This window comes from Mya arenaria, chromosome 12 (assembly GCF_026914265.1).
Source record: "Mya arenaria isolate MELC-2E11 chromosome 12, ASM2691426v1".
NCBI classification, from domain to species: Eukaryota; Metazoa; Mollusca; class Bivalvia; order Myida; family Myidae; genus Mya; species Mya arenaria.
In genome coordinates this window covers 29531319-29547348 of record NC_069133.1, presented here as the reverse complement: position 1 = coordinate 29547348, position 16030 = coordinate 29531319, and the positions used below count along the sequence as shown (strand labels likewise).

The following is a 16030-nucleotide window of genomic DNA, read 5'->3' as shown; positions in this document are numbered from 1 at the left end:
TGGGTCTGGGGATTACAAGCTCCCCCAAGAAAATTTGAGCAATTTCTAGTCCAAAATGGTGCATGTTGAGCGTATTTTATTACTCTTTGTCTCCTAGATTGTAATAAAACGTCAACTTGGACGATTTGAGAGGGGGCGCAGCTCTGGATCTCATATATCTTTATATGGAAAGTTATCGACTTCATGCCTGTAATCAATTAATCCATGTTAATTAATCATTGCTACAGTTGCTTTATACTATCGGTTAATGAGCACTTTATTGGAATTCACATTTAGGATTGAAAACCCCGGAAGTACAAATTTAAGAAAGAGTTTAGTTAGCGAATATTATTTGAACTGTTTCCTTAAGGTATGTAAGTTTACACACTCAAATATGTTTTAATATACAATTCTATATACTAACCGGTATACAAATGGCATTTGTCATTACAAATAGGTATACCTATTGTCAATTACAGTATCCTCTTTGTTTGTTATTGATACGATTTATTAAGTTTTTCTTTGCAGGCAATATTTTGAAAGAAAAGCTCAGTCATCTGAGATGCAGTGTTGCAGCACTGAAAAGCATTGGGTATGACTGTATATCTCAGCATATGATTAAACCAACTATTGCAAAAACTATGCAAACAGTAATCGGGGAGTAGGATTATTATTAGATTTTTTATTGTTATTAGACCCAGTCTTTCAAAAACAGATGCAATTGCCATTATAACATAGTATGAAATAAGAAAATACTTGCTACTGCTTCTTGCAAACTACCGATTTGTTACCAATATATGTAATCATAATACAAAATATCACTGTCAAGGCAGGCATTTCATTTGAATTTGAGAAATGGCTTTTACAAAACAAATTTGTACTGTAGTGTTGTTGTTTTTTTTATCTCTTAAGATAAATGTGTACTTTTACAAGAAATATTATCAAGAATTGTATTTGAAAAAATGGTAGACCATTTCTTTTTTATTTTACTAACAACTTTCACGTTTTATGGATAATAGTAAAGAATTATGTATCTTCTATTTTACAGGTGCCCATCATAGAGTGTTTCTCTTTGCCTGCAATCAGGATACATCAACTGACCTTTGAACTGTGTTTTCCAACTTGGGATTCAAACACATGCCCTCTTGGGTAGGAGAAAGTCAGACAAACACCTGTGGCTATATCACTATACTTCTTCAAGTCTCGCTCTATGAGTGATCATGATGTGAAATAAAACAAAATGCAGTCATCTTTTTGTCATATTAAATAAGTTATGAACAAATAAAATATTTCAAACATTTTATTCATTCGTTATTTTGACAAACAGTATGAATAAACATACATGTATACCAATAGACAAACAAATAATTGGGAAAGAATGGGCACAAAAATATGAGAATATTGAAGTTGGAGATTTATTGTTAATATTGATTTTAATGTGACAGAAAATGCCCCAATTTGCCAAAAAGCATTGAATATCAAATGACAATTCTTGGATTTACAAAATTCTGCCCAAATGAGTATAGATAGATCTGTGAGTTGCTGTTTGGTATTTGTTCATAAAAGTCATGATATATAAATCAGTTTTAAAAAAAAATGCTGCAAACATAAAACAGTGGAGGATCTGATGTTATGTTGAAATGATATACTTGTATCAGCTATTTAAACTGTATATGAGCAGATTCTTATGGAAATATGAGCTTTAAATATTATTTTATTCCAAAATGGTGACCTAGAAGGTTTAGTTCCTTGTATTGGTCAATGTTATATTGTTCACTTAACAGCTTGAGGTAAATGCAAGATATAATACAGTCAAGTTCAGAAACTGCCCAACAGTTATAATAATAAACGCTTCCTCTCAATATGGTGTACATTTGTGGGAAGTTATATCAAATCCTTCAAAAGGTTAAAGAGACATGGAGCAGACACAATTTGTGACGGACGGACAGATAGACAACTCGAGCTAAAAGAATTAATCTATTTCAGGAGGATACATACTTAGCCAAATGGTTCTTGAGAAAAAGTCATTGAAAATAATTTATAAAAAGTACAATAAACAGGCAGTCATAAAAGTTAACATGAACACTAACTTAGGCTTAGATGAGCTGGATGAAAAATGTCTTAAACAAAATAATTGAGAAGTTGCCCAAAATGTTACAGCTACATGTAAGAAATGAGCCAAGTATCAACAAGAGATGTTTGTCAAACATTATGCCCCCACCTGAGCGCCATGTTGTCAGGATTATATGAACAATTGAATGAAATAAGCATGGACCGAAATGACAGCTGATTAGTCATTGACATTGGATGCTGTTGAGGCAGTTTTAAGACTATGACCATTCAAAGTGTGAGGATAGAGTGTGTTATGACCATGACCTTTGCGTCTATGACCTCAAAATCCATATGAGTCATCAGCTGGTCTTCAAAAATCTAAATGTGAAGTTTGAGGGACATGGGTTCAGGCATTGACAAGTTATCACACAGACAAGCTTTTTTTCAATCAATGTCACTGTGACCTGGCCGTTTGACCAGATGACCCCTAAAATGAAAAGGGGTCATCTACAGGTCAGACACAACTCCAAGTCAAGTTTGAGGGCCATGGGTACAGGCATTGTCAAGTTATCACTCGAAACATTTTCGCATTCAAGGTCACTGTGAACTTGACCTTTGACCCAATGACTCCTAAAATCAATAAGCGTCACCTCCTTGACAGGCCCAACTTCCATGTCAAGTTTGATGATCATAGGTTCAGGCATTGTTGAGATATCACTGGGAGAAGATTTGTTATCTTTTTTGCATTAAAGGTTATTGTGACCTTGACCTTGGCTCGATGACCCTCAAAGTCAAGAGGGGTCATCTACTGGTCAGGCCCAATCTTTATGTCAAGTTTGATGACCATTGGTCCAGGAATTGTCGAATTTGCGTTCAAGATCACTGTGACCTTGACCTTTGACCCCTAAAATCAATATGGGTCATCTACTGGTAAGGCCCAACCTCCGAGTCAAGTTTGAGGGCCATGGGTGCAGGCATTGTTGATTTATCACTTGGACAACCTTTTACCATTCAAGGCACTGTGACCTTGATCTTTGGCTCGATGATCCCCAAAAACAATAGGGGTCATCTACTGGTGAGGCCCAACTTCCATATCAAGTTTGATGACCATAGGTCTAGGCATTGTTGAGTTATCACTCGGAAAAGCTTTAAAATTAATTTACCATTCAAGGTCACTGTGACCTTGACCTTTGACCCGATGAGCCATAAAATCATCTACTGGTCAGGCCCAACCTTCATGTCAAGTTTGAAGACCATACATCCAGGAATTGTTGAGTTATCACTTGGACAAGCTTTGGTCTACAGACGGTAGACGGTACCGACCGACCGACATGTGCAAAGCAATATACCCCTCTTCTTCGAAGGGGGGCATAATAAAAAATGTCTTATTATGCACAACAGTAATTACATTGACAGAGACATTTTTTTCCTTTGAAGTATTTATAAATTGAGTCAGTAGCTGAGTCCTTGGATGACATAACAGTGCAGTATGTTGGTTATAAAATTTGTTTCCTTTTTAAATGATATGCCAGCATGTATAAAGATGGTCTCTTTTTCCTGTATAGAGTCAACATCAAAGTCCACTGTAAATAGATTCATGTGAGTTGCAAGAAGACAGAATTTTCAAGTTTAAACAATTTACAGTGTTGAACTGATGTAAATAGTTGCTCAGATCACAGCAAGAGTAAACTGAATCAGAACGAATCCATTGAAGGTGTTGAAACAGTTTCTGTTTGAAGGCTGTTCAACTCAAGCACAATCCTTTGATATGAGATGTTGGCATAAACTGTTTTGTGAATTCTGTCCTTGAAAAGTCTTTGGTAGTCTCAAGTATCACCTTGAAAAACAGTAAAGATGAATTTTGTAGAGATTGGAAAGTCTATTGCTCTTTCGATAACTTTCATTCTAGGTTCTGAAGTATTTGTGACATGGCGCTGAGTCTCTGAAACGAAAAACAAAAAAATATTTAAGAGCAAAAAAAATAATGATAAAAAAAATGAGTACATATACAAGATATTTTAAATTTACACCTTTTAACAGTCACAGAATATTTCACAGGGCCACTTGTAAAATATGTATAATATAGCATCTGTTGTTTTCTCAGTTAGATAAAGGGCACAACTCAAAATCTCTTAAAGCCGGATTTATAGACCTAATAATTAGGACCTATACATCATATACAAATATTATACAATAACATTAGTGTATTGTCTCTGACATGACGGACGGCTATAATGATACCTTGAATTTGGTTCTTTGACAACAGACTTATCTGCTAGAAATCATTAAAAACCCTTTTTATTTCTTTTGTTTTCTTTAAGGCTGCAGTCTTACAGATTAACAGTTTTGATAATATTTTATCTTTTGTCCAGGAATGAGCCAATTTTGTGTAAACATCTGAAAACCAGCAATACAAGAATGCTGACAAAAGATTTTATCGCAGTTTTTCATATTTCTGTCGCAAATTAATGTTTTTGAAAAATGCATAAAACATCAATTTTTGAAAATAAATATGAAAACTTGCAATGTGATTTTTTCAGCAGTCTTATATGATATATCACTTGTTGCTATGCATTTTCACATGCAATGTCACATATATACAGTATCCAGTGATGTGGATCATTCCATATATATGCTGCACATCTTTAATATTATAATTATAGAATGTGCATCAAACTATATGCATGATAAGCTTAAAAGTTTGTATTAAATTGAGATTTGGTAAAAAAAAATTCTACAAACTGACTGAAAATACATACATAATGCACGATTTATTATCTTGCTTATAAATAACACAAGTAAACCGGAAATATGGAAATTTATTTACCCATCCAGAAACCTGCAGTTCTGTGAAACAATCCGTCCCGCCTAGTTACCAGCATCTTGGATCCATGTCAAGATCTGAAATGAAAAATGAATAATCTATTTATTTATAAGCAGGCTCTTTCTGAAGCTTAAAGCTGCACTCTCACAGGTATACCATTTTTACATTTTTTTTTAATTTTGGTCTTGAAAAGAGCAAATTTTTGCATAAATATCTGCAAACCAATGATATAAGTTTGCTGACAAAAATCAGATCGTAGATTTTCATATTTCGAAAATTAATGTTTTTTGGCTTTAACCGTTACTAACGGTTTAAGAAAAATGCATAAAACATCAATTTTTTTTAACTAAAATATAAAAATCTGCAATCTGATTTTTTGTCAGCAGTCTTATATCACTGGTTTCCATGGATTCTCGCAAAAATTGGCTCGTTTCAAGACAAAAAAATAAAAAAAGTTGTCGAAACGTTCAATCTGTGAGAGTGCAGCTTTAAAATATGGTTGACATTTTTCTTTAAATGCAAGGTGGTTTCTGTTTTAATAAAGCCATTGCTTGAGCTCAAGTATTCATCAGTCGTGGGGTTCAAGATCTGAACTTGTCCCACTTTTGCACCCAGGTTTACCGTACTAATATTATACCGTTCATGAGTGTGTCCCAGTACTAACCCACACAGGTCAGATTGTTTGCAAATTAAGTTATCGGGAACAGTTTGTAGAGCTGGTTGAACAATTCAACTGCAAGCTTTAAGTTATTTTAAGTTTTAAGGGCCTGTGAGCCAAGTTGATAGAGCACAAACTTGCAAACAGGGAGTCCCCAGTCCAAGTCCCATTACTAGCTGCACTGTTTTCAGAACCGCAAGAAAATTGAAAAAAAATGTAGTTTGGGACAAACAAGTCTCCCAACTGTGACCAATAGAGCTTATGGTTACCTTCTGGATGCTCTGGATATTTTAAAAATACTTTTTGACTAGCTACAATAATGAGCAATCAGGGATACTTTTTTTATTATTTTGACATTTCTTATGTATCCCTGTAACGCTACAACTCTCTACCATTTAACACTGAGCGAAAGAATAAATAGTTATATTATGCATCGATGTTGAATAATAATGACAAAGTTGTTCAATATATACCCGACAGTGATCTAAACTGGATTTAATTTGTCATTAGTCATTATTTTCACATAAATATATTTTTGGTCACGAATACCGTTATACATGTACACAACCTGTCAGATTTGTCCCAGATTTACAGATATCGGGACAAAATCAACACATGTATACCTGAACATGTTTTTTGGCATAGTGACATAAATAAATATGTGTCTAAAAGTAGGCAATAATATTTTCGTAGAAATTTGAATTTATCAAAGAGATAATTTCAAAATTGTGGCCGCGAAGATTCTCTGCGCAAGGACTGTTCGCTACTTTATGTTGGGATGGTGGACGTCACGAGTCTGCCATAGTAAACAAAATCGTCAAAAGACTCGTTGACGGCCATTTAGGTGGACTAACTTTTTGACCCACCCCACCCCCCGCATCCCCACCCCTAGGCAACTATTAAATTTATAAGCTTCAATGTTGATTTAGAATTTCTGAACACTATTAGAGACATGATAATCTTGTAAATATAAGTCAAAGCAAGTCATAGAAAAATGATAAAAACTAAAATAAAGACAGATGAAATGACAGATCAGTGTAAACACTGTCATAAAATCAGTCTGTTTTTTGCTTGTTTGTTTTACTTAAAACACCGTAAAATTCATATACCATGAGTCTAATGGTTGGATAGTATTTCAGCCTATATTCCAGTGTTTTTATCACAACAAAACTCTTGAAATGCATCGAAATAAGAGCATTTTGTTTTTCAAAACATTTTGACAGTTGGCGCGAGGTTGCGTCCCCTGAATTTCTTAATATCTATACGATTTTCTTAAAACAGCATTAACATATTTACACGAGATTGGCACCAAAAACGTTTTAGTCTGTAACCAATCTCAGAACAATATTAAATAGAATGTGTTATTTTTACGCTTTGATATCATTATTGTAAAAAAGTACCAAAATGTAAAAAAAAATTGTGTCGGAGACCTGGTTCGAACACGTGTCGTGTATCCAATGTGCTACGAACGCTTACTTCAATCGAGTGGTATATTTAAGCTATACACCTAACTTGGTAATATCACGTGATAACATCGACTAGCCAATCACGCATAAGGAATGAAATCTACTAGGAAGACATACCCAGTAATCTTTTTTAAAATACGAAATAACTGCTAAACTTAAATAAATTGTAAACTATGTCATACTTCAGTTAGTAAGTTTCAATGCATTACACACATTAATACCAAGCTTATGTCAGTTTTCGACAATTTTCTTTTTTTCTTGCAATTTGATCATCTGGTGCACAATTGCCTTAATATCATCACATTTTGAAATCTTTTACAAATAATAAATCACATTTACAATTCCTATAATTAGTAATGTCAAACAACAATAGTATATGATTATATTTATAAAAACAACAACATGACTTTACTTATGTAATACGCAAACATATATCAAAGAAATTGTTATTGCATCCATTACATCCATAACTTAAAAGGGTTGATTTTTTACATTATGAGTGCGCCGTTTTGAATCATTTCACTCAAAGAGTTTTTCTTATATCATGAAAAAAGAAATAAGTAGTTAATAATGACGTCATATACAAATACAATGGATCCAAACATGCAATCACTATTTCTTTAATTCAATATTTTAATGATTTTTCGTACGTTAAAACGTAGTTCAATCATTTTTTCATTTTTTCGCTGTTGACTTTCTTTTACCCGGGGGGGGGGGGGTGTACATGGAACGGAGTTGGCTACAGTATATCTTGTCTTCCATTTGAATATTCTTCCATTTGAATGTACTTATCACTGCATCAATTAAATTGATCCATCTTTTGTCAACATTTGGTGAAACATATAAGGGTTGACTCCGTCTCTTACAGAAGGACAATGGATAATTTGGACGTATCACCATGACGGCCAACCTAGAACATAAATTTAACATCTTAAATCGAACAAATGGATGGATAGATATTCATTTCATAAAAGAAATATTATTTGGAATAAAAGTTCAGTGTTAAATGCATTATCGTCAACGTTGAGAGAGTAGTTCAAACTACTTATTAAATCAATTAAGCATGTTATGAGAATAATTCACGTTAACAACAGCCTCTCTTGAAATATCGATATTCATGAAAAGAACTAAAATAAATTTCAAAAAACAATTCGTTTAATGAATGAAATGAGTAAAATCAACATTTTAACACATGTTTAAGTTCTTAAATATTACTACTTACTAAGGATTGCATACAAAACAAAGACTCACGGCGCACACAGCGTTGCATCGTTCTACAAAATCCTGTCGATTCGAAATTTTGGCGAAGGATTCCATCGTTAAAATACAAGTAAATCCAATATAGTTCACACTTTTAGAAGCAGAAAATAGTATAGTCTTTTATAGGCTAAGAAATATTTTCCCATCTTTTCTCTCAAAAAGGTTATTTAGAAATAACTGTCACTTTCTTGCTTGTTTACATCGGTTTTGATGTGAGAACCCCGTTGAAGTCACGTGATTCCTCACCCTGGTTGATGTAGGTTTCAAACAAAACAATATTTAATGGCCAATTATTAGAAATCAGGAATTTATTAACCTGCTTGATAGACATAGATTGTCGCTGGTAAATTTAGGGGGTTCAAAACTTTATTAACTAAAAAATGCCGGCTATGTTCAAAGAAAATACAAACTCGAATTGAAGAGTATCAATGGCGATTTATCGTATAATGACGATTTTGGCTATGCTGTAAAACTCTACAAGTGCGACCTCGAGAAGTCGGTACTGCACACACGGTTGAAATCACTACATGTGCATGTTGCGAACACTGTGGACGACATTAACAACGCCACAGTACAGCACATAGCGAAATTTATCAGTGACATGAAACCAGCATCCCAATGTTATGACCAACACTACAAGTAAACGGTCATTCTCTGAACTGCATAGAGTGAAGACGTACCTGTGTCAGCTTTTAAAGCAAAACTTCAACTATTATAACAGCGTTTAAGCCATGCTTGAAATGTATTCATTGTATATGCCAGTGATAGCCATGTTGTCGATACATGAATTCAATGAACTTTTAATATAAATAAAATGTGTAACATTGTGAATAAAATGTGAAACATTATGAATAAAATGTGTAACATTTATGAGTATAGCTTACCTTTTTTTACTTGAAATGTTTTCTTGGAGTTAACCAGAAAGCGCTTTGGCAATGGGACCAGAAGTTATCGACAATGAGACAGTACACGTTCCCGTTTAATAGTGATTATTGTTTAGATAATCAGCGTATATCTGCAAATGAAAGGGCTAAAGCAGGAAAATGACAGAACAAAATTTCTGAAATGATGTTGACTTTAATCTGACAAGCATTTAAAACAAAGCTGTCCAAAAACCCAGAAAGTGGAAGCTAAGCCAAATGGTGGTCACTATGAAAGTAGGATTAAACGTAGAACTACTAGCAAAGAATCGTTCGGGTGAAGTCCGTGTATGTTAAAGTAACGATTGATGGTAGTAAAGCAAATGTCTGATTGACAAAGTGTTTACATTTACGATGTTGTCAGACAAAATTTGGAACACATGTTTTGGTGAATTTTCGGACCACTGTCCATTACATTTGATAACACTGTTGAAAATTTATTTAACGATTGTGTGGATTTAAACACTTGTGTCGTTGATTTTTCAACCTTGATATATGATATATCATTTGCTGTTCATGGTAAAACCATTCGTATTACGGGTAACAGAAATAGTTCACCACACAGAAAACAGTCGCTTTGGTTTGATAACACGTGTAAGGAACGTAAAAAGGATTTTTACAATTGTAAAAGGCTGTATACTGAAAATCCTACACTTGATAACAGATTGTTATTGTTGAATGCTAGGGCATGGTATTGTAAAGCCAAGCGTAAAGCTAAAGAAAGGTATTCATATATTGAAAAATGTACATTAGCTTTACTTTGCAAGACAAATGCTAGATCATTTTGGAAATATATTAATAAGTATAAAGGTAAAAAAAAAATACAAATTCTAATGACATAAGTATTGATGAATTTGTTCAGCATTTCAAAAATATATCAAATACACCCCATCCCAGCGATGTTTACGATTATCCTGATTCTGTGAATACTATTGAAACTAATGAATTGGATTGCGACTTCACTGTCGATGAGATATATAAAATTATTTCAAGTCTGAAACGTAATAAGAGCTGTGACACATCTAATGTTGTTGCTGATTTTTTCATAGATTCCAAAGAATTTATTGCTCCATATTTGACCAAAATATTTAATTACATATTTCAGAATGGTGTCTATCCAGAAGCGTGGAGTAAAGGGGCTATTGTCCCAATCTTTAAAAAGGTGATCGTTCTGATCCGGCAAGTTATAGAGGAATAACTTTAGTTAATATTACTGCTAAGATATTTTCATTGGTTCTTATAAATAGAATTGATAAATGGTGTGAGAACAATAATGTATATAATGAATCACAGTTCGGATTTAGAAATAGTCATAGTACTTCTGAATGTATTTTTATCTTACATGCATTAATTCAGAATACTATTCTAAGCAAACATAAACTATAGTGTGCATTTGTTGATTACGAAAAAGCTTTCGATACTGTTATCCATGTGGGTTAAATTAGTAGAATCGGGAGTTAGCTCCAAGATGATAAATATGATAAAATCTATATATAGAAGTGTTAAGACTTGTATTAAGGATGCTAGTAATATGTTCTACTATGATATGTTTGATATATCACTTTGTGTTAAACAAGGGGAGCCATTATCCCCCCTTTTATTTATTTTGTTTATCAATGATGTTAAAGACTCTGTTGACTTTCACAATTTAACTGAGTCAGACATTGATATGCTATCTATTTTTATGCTGTTGTTTGCGGTTGATATCGCATTATTTACCACGGATCCTGTAAGTTTACAGCATCAGCTAAATTCTCTGTATATGTATTCATGCAACTGGGGTTTAAAAATCAAAATAAGGAAACTAAAATATGTATGTTTGAAAGTGGGAAATGTCAGTGTATTTTTAGATGGTCAATTAATGACGATATTGTTGAAGTGGTGGGTAACTTTTGTTACTTAGGTATTAACTTTTCTTATACTGGGAATATGAATAATGCTGTAAAAATGCTGAATGAAATGCTGAATGAAAGGCATACAACCATCTACTATCTGTTTTTAGTAGATTAACACTAGATATTAAAAACAAACTATCGTTGTTTGATGCTCTAGTTGTACCAATTATTTTATATGGCTCGGAGATTTGGGGAGCATATGATCATAGCGAGCTAGATAAACTCCAATTAAAGTTCTGCAAACATAATCTTCGTGTCTTGTTGATTAAACAGACATCCAATGCCGCCGTTTAAGGCGAGCTAGGGCGGTTCCCATTGTCAGTTATATGTTATGAAAGGGCATTAAAATATTGGATACAAATTAATATGAATCCGAATTTATTAATGCACCGTGTGTTAACAAAACAATCCAATATTTATCATTATAATAACATACGTCCTGCTAGTAAAATAATATGGCACTCAGCTTTATCTGATTTGTTAAACAGCATGGGTTATGATAACTTGTTAGTTGATATTAATATCGATTACAATTATTTTCCTTTGTTAACCCAAAGAGAGCGGGATCAATATGTCCAAACGTGGTATGATAACTTAACATCTCAACCAAAAATGGAATACTATTGTAGATTTAAACAAGAATTTTATTTGAAGAATATTTGATGTGTGTCAAAAATGATAAACACCGAAAAGAATTAGCAAGATTTAGACTGTCATCTCATTCACTGGAAATAGAGACTGGTCGATATACTAATACTAACAGAGAAAACAGATATGTAAACTTTGTTCACATGACACTGTGGAGTCGGAATATCATTTTCTACTTTTTGTACAGCCTATTCAGATATTAGAAAAAAATATAATATGAAATTTAATTGGCCAAATATGTCTAAATTTAAATTATTAGGATATTGCTTTTGTAAGTATATATGTTATGTTATCACATAATTCCTTTATAAATCATTACACTTTTGTGTCTTGGCCATAAGTAGATAGTTTGTAAATGGCCAAAGGCAAACATACCGATTCGCCTATAAACTCTTGAAACTCTTGGTGATAGACAGAATGACTTTCCGAAAACAGCAACTTGACCTAGTTTGTGCTGAGAAACAAGGTTGTTATAGTGTAATAAAGCAAGATCCTCGGCCGGTTAGCAACAAGAGACAAAAAAAATAATATCATTCTTTACCAAGTACACATTATTATATATAATTAGAAACGGCTTTTGTAAAAAAACTTTTTCCAATCGTTTATTTTTTTTTAGACAGGGCTTTTTCTTGAGTAGCCACGGGTCCGACTATCGAACCCTTTCCCCTAGCAAAATGTTTATATGATATATTTCCCAATCTGGAGAAAAAATCCCTATGAAAAGTATTTTCTTCATTTTTGTTATGAATTATTTTTACCTGTAATGGTTTATTCAATCAAAGCGCGAATGCGCTGAAAGACTATCTGCAGGCAAATATGTGAGAGTTGCAAATTTTATTTGAACAATGGGAATGGGTGAAGGGCACATATATAAAAGTGAAAACTGTGCCAAGGGTCAAGAGAGCTTGTGCCCAGATCCCCATGTGTTTCATGTTACAATGCATGCCCTTTTCAATCGTTTCTAAAGGTTTTTCGTTGCTTCGATTAGATATCATACGATAGGAAAGTATAATACATAATATATTTTATACCATTTCCTTTTATAAACATACACGTTTTGTTTAAAGCTGTACTCTCACAGATTGACCATCTTAACAACTTTTTTTTAATTTTTGTCTGGAAAGAGCAAATTTTTGCGTAAATATCTGCAAACCAATGATATAAGATTGCTAACAAAAAATCAGATCGTAGATTTTCATATTTCCGTTCGAAAATTAATGTTTTATGGCTTAAACCGTTACTAACGGTTTAAGAAAAATGCATAAAACATCATTTTTTGTACTTAAATATAAAAATCTGCGATCTGATTTTTTGTCAGCAGTCTTATGTATAACTGGTTTCTATGGATTTTCGCAAAAATTGGCTCGTTCCAAGACAACAAAATAAAAAGTTGTCAAAACGTCCAATCCGTGAGAGTGCAGCTTTAAGGAAAATCATTTGTTTAAAACCAACTTCATCAATAATTCCCTTCAAAATGCACAGCTTATCATTTCAGTCGACGTTTTCATCCTCATGTATTTGAAGTTATAATGCATGCCCCTTTCAATCGTTTCTAAAAGGTTTTCGGTGCTTTGATTAGATATCATACGTTAGGCAAGTTTTATGAACATACACGTTTTAATTGTTTAAGGAAAATGATTTTATTTTACGAACAACTTTAGTAATAATTCCTTTCATAATGCAGAGCTTATCAGATGGTCTTTTTCCCACGGTGAGGGCAAACATGTGGTCAGTTAATGTATGTAGAAACTATGTTTAGAATATCGGTCAGTTAATGTAGTTCAAACTATTTGTAGATTATCGGAACTTGTCTGTTCTAAGAATGAGAATATGATTGTGCTTTTGTTTATTGATAAATTTAATGTTATGTATGTTTATGTAAGCATCTGTGTAGAAATAGTACTAGTGCTGTTTTGAATGCTTTCGTACTCTTTTGATGTTTTACAGGTTTAATCCGAACTATACTTTGATTCACCAAACGTACGCATGACTCACTGTCGTATCAGGGCATGTGTGCTTTATTGGCGCCGCTCTGAAGAGCGCGCCTATTATGGAATGGGAATTTATTTTAGTTAGTGGTAGGAGCGGTTTTTAATTTGATTGACAGTTGGGTTTTACTGTTATTTTATTATGATTAAAAAATGCAAATGGATGGCGATTGCATGGGTGTTAAAAATGCTATTTGTGGTTGAATAGATTGTCTTCAATTTATCTTCAAAACATTATATTTGAAGAACGACAAATAAGTTTAATAACTGTTCCCGTTTCGTTTACGTTTTCCGATTGGTTAACTGTAATATCATGTGCCGGAAATGTAAATATTCGGAGGAGTTTCGAATGAAATGTAAAATGTGTGGACCGGTAATTATGTGAATGGGAATAATTATGTTGTATGTTGTTTTGTTATGTTTACTGCATTAATAAACAATGAGTTAAGCTGTTTTCTTTAAAAACTTTAAATTTAATCGATATTGGATTAAATCATCACCTAACTTTATTTTTTAATGTGTTGAAGGTGACATTAGTGACAGTTGATTACGATACATCTAACAATTTGAGTCATTACAGTAAAACATGGATTATAAATGAATTATACGCGTAAGAGAAGATTTTCTGTCGAAAAAACTAATGTCAACAATCAGCATGGAATTGGGATATTCGTATCAAAGGGCTATTCATGTAAGTAACCTTGAGTAGTTGTGTAAGTTTATGAGTTCAAAAATGTTTGTTTTTTAATTTCTTTGGAATTCTTAAATCATTTTTATTTGCTAAACGTTAAGACAGCGTTTTAATATTTCTACATGTACTATAAATATACATGTTACATACTTTACATCTACTTATAATGCACCAGTCAATTGTAACCAAAGCCCCACCAGGTCCGAGGAATAGCTGGGACTTTGACTTTCTGTCCAGCCAACCCCGGGTAAAATCGTCGTCAGACGAACTGATGGTCAAATCCTCGCCATATGCCCCGTACCCCAGGGAGCCTAGGTAAGGCATATTCCCTGCTATATCTGGCTCAAAGACAAAACCACCGTATTCACCCGGCACTGCGAGGCCACCTGAAAGTTAAAAACACAGCCCATTTCCCCGGCATATCCCCATACCTGGAGGGCCGTGGTTACAATTGACTGGTGCATTATGTACATGTAACATATTTTTAAATGTACTTATGTACATCATTTATGTATATGATATGAGTATGTAATCTTTTATTTGATTGTTTTATCTTAGAAAAATATTAGACTTAAAAATACCCATTATTTGTTTACAAAGAAAAATATTAGACTTAAAAATACCCATTATTTGTTTACAAACTGCATATTTTCAAAATAAACCTACTTAGTATATTAAAAGATGTACATGGTTTCGGGCTGGAAGCCACAACAGCTTGGACACAAGCGACATTCATTTGCTTGGTGTAGGTCTCGTTGAAAGCCATACTGTTGTGAATCATTATCAACCATATGCACAACATCTACACATTTGTGCCTACCAACCCTTACTCTTGGCTAAAACGGATATTAGTGCATAATGTATAATTAATACATGTGCATTTGTATTTTACGGTTGTAGTTTCTGTTGGTTGATAATCAGAAGTCTAATTTCTTTCAGGCAGGAAAAGGACTGAATATTACTATTATATGAAGAATTCCAGCCTGCATTAAATACTTTGTTGGATCATTGAGACAGATTTGACATCCATGTATATCCACATCTGATAGAGATGATGTGAGTATTTCATATAAAACATATTTGAGTTGGTGTTTGTTGTTTTATAAACTCACTGTTTTCAATAATCCAGTGGTTGTGGTGGTGGTGATGGTGGTGGTGATGATAAATTTTTTTGATAAATTTAGTAATTTTCTTTATATTATATACATGTATGTATCAGCTTATTGTTGTTGTTTTTAAATAATGTTGAGAAATATTAAACTGTTTATATTTTATTTTGTATATGTATGGCAGTATTATTATTTATACAAATTAGTTAGAAAGTACTTTTTTTTTCTTTTACAGCACTAAACATTCTAGATGGGTAAAGACCTGTTAAATCAGCATTGACTCAGCATTGAGTAATTTTCATCTGTGCAGACACTACAAGTACAAACGCATGGGAACAAACCAAACTTCAAATGTTGAAGAGTGAAGAATTATTGTGAAAAGTTCTAAATGTTAGAATACCATTGACTAAATAAAACAAATAGACATCGATTACCAACAGAGACTGTTTACATGTTATAATATTCAAAAGACATTAGCTGAGAACTTTCACTCTGACATTTTTGGAGAGGCATTACAGCTACTTAGTGTTCTTGTTTCTT

General features: G+C 33.1%; 1 long non-coding RNA gene across 1 annotated transcript; it reads left to right on the top strand.

Annotated features, from left to right (window-relative positions):
• The first annotated feature begins 311 nt into the window (after positions 1 to 311).
• LOC128210317 (uncharacterized) lies at positions 312 to 1280 on the top strand. Its single transcript, XR_008257143.1, has 2 exons — positions 312 to 571; positions 1028 to 1280. It is a non-coding gene; the product is annotated as an uncharacterized LOC128210317 (long non-coding RNA).
• The last annotated feature ends 14750 nt before the right edge of the window (positions 1281 to 16030 follow it).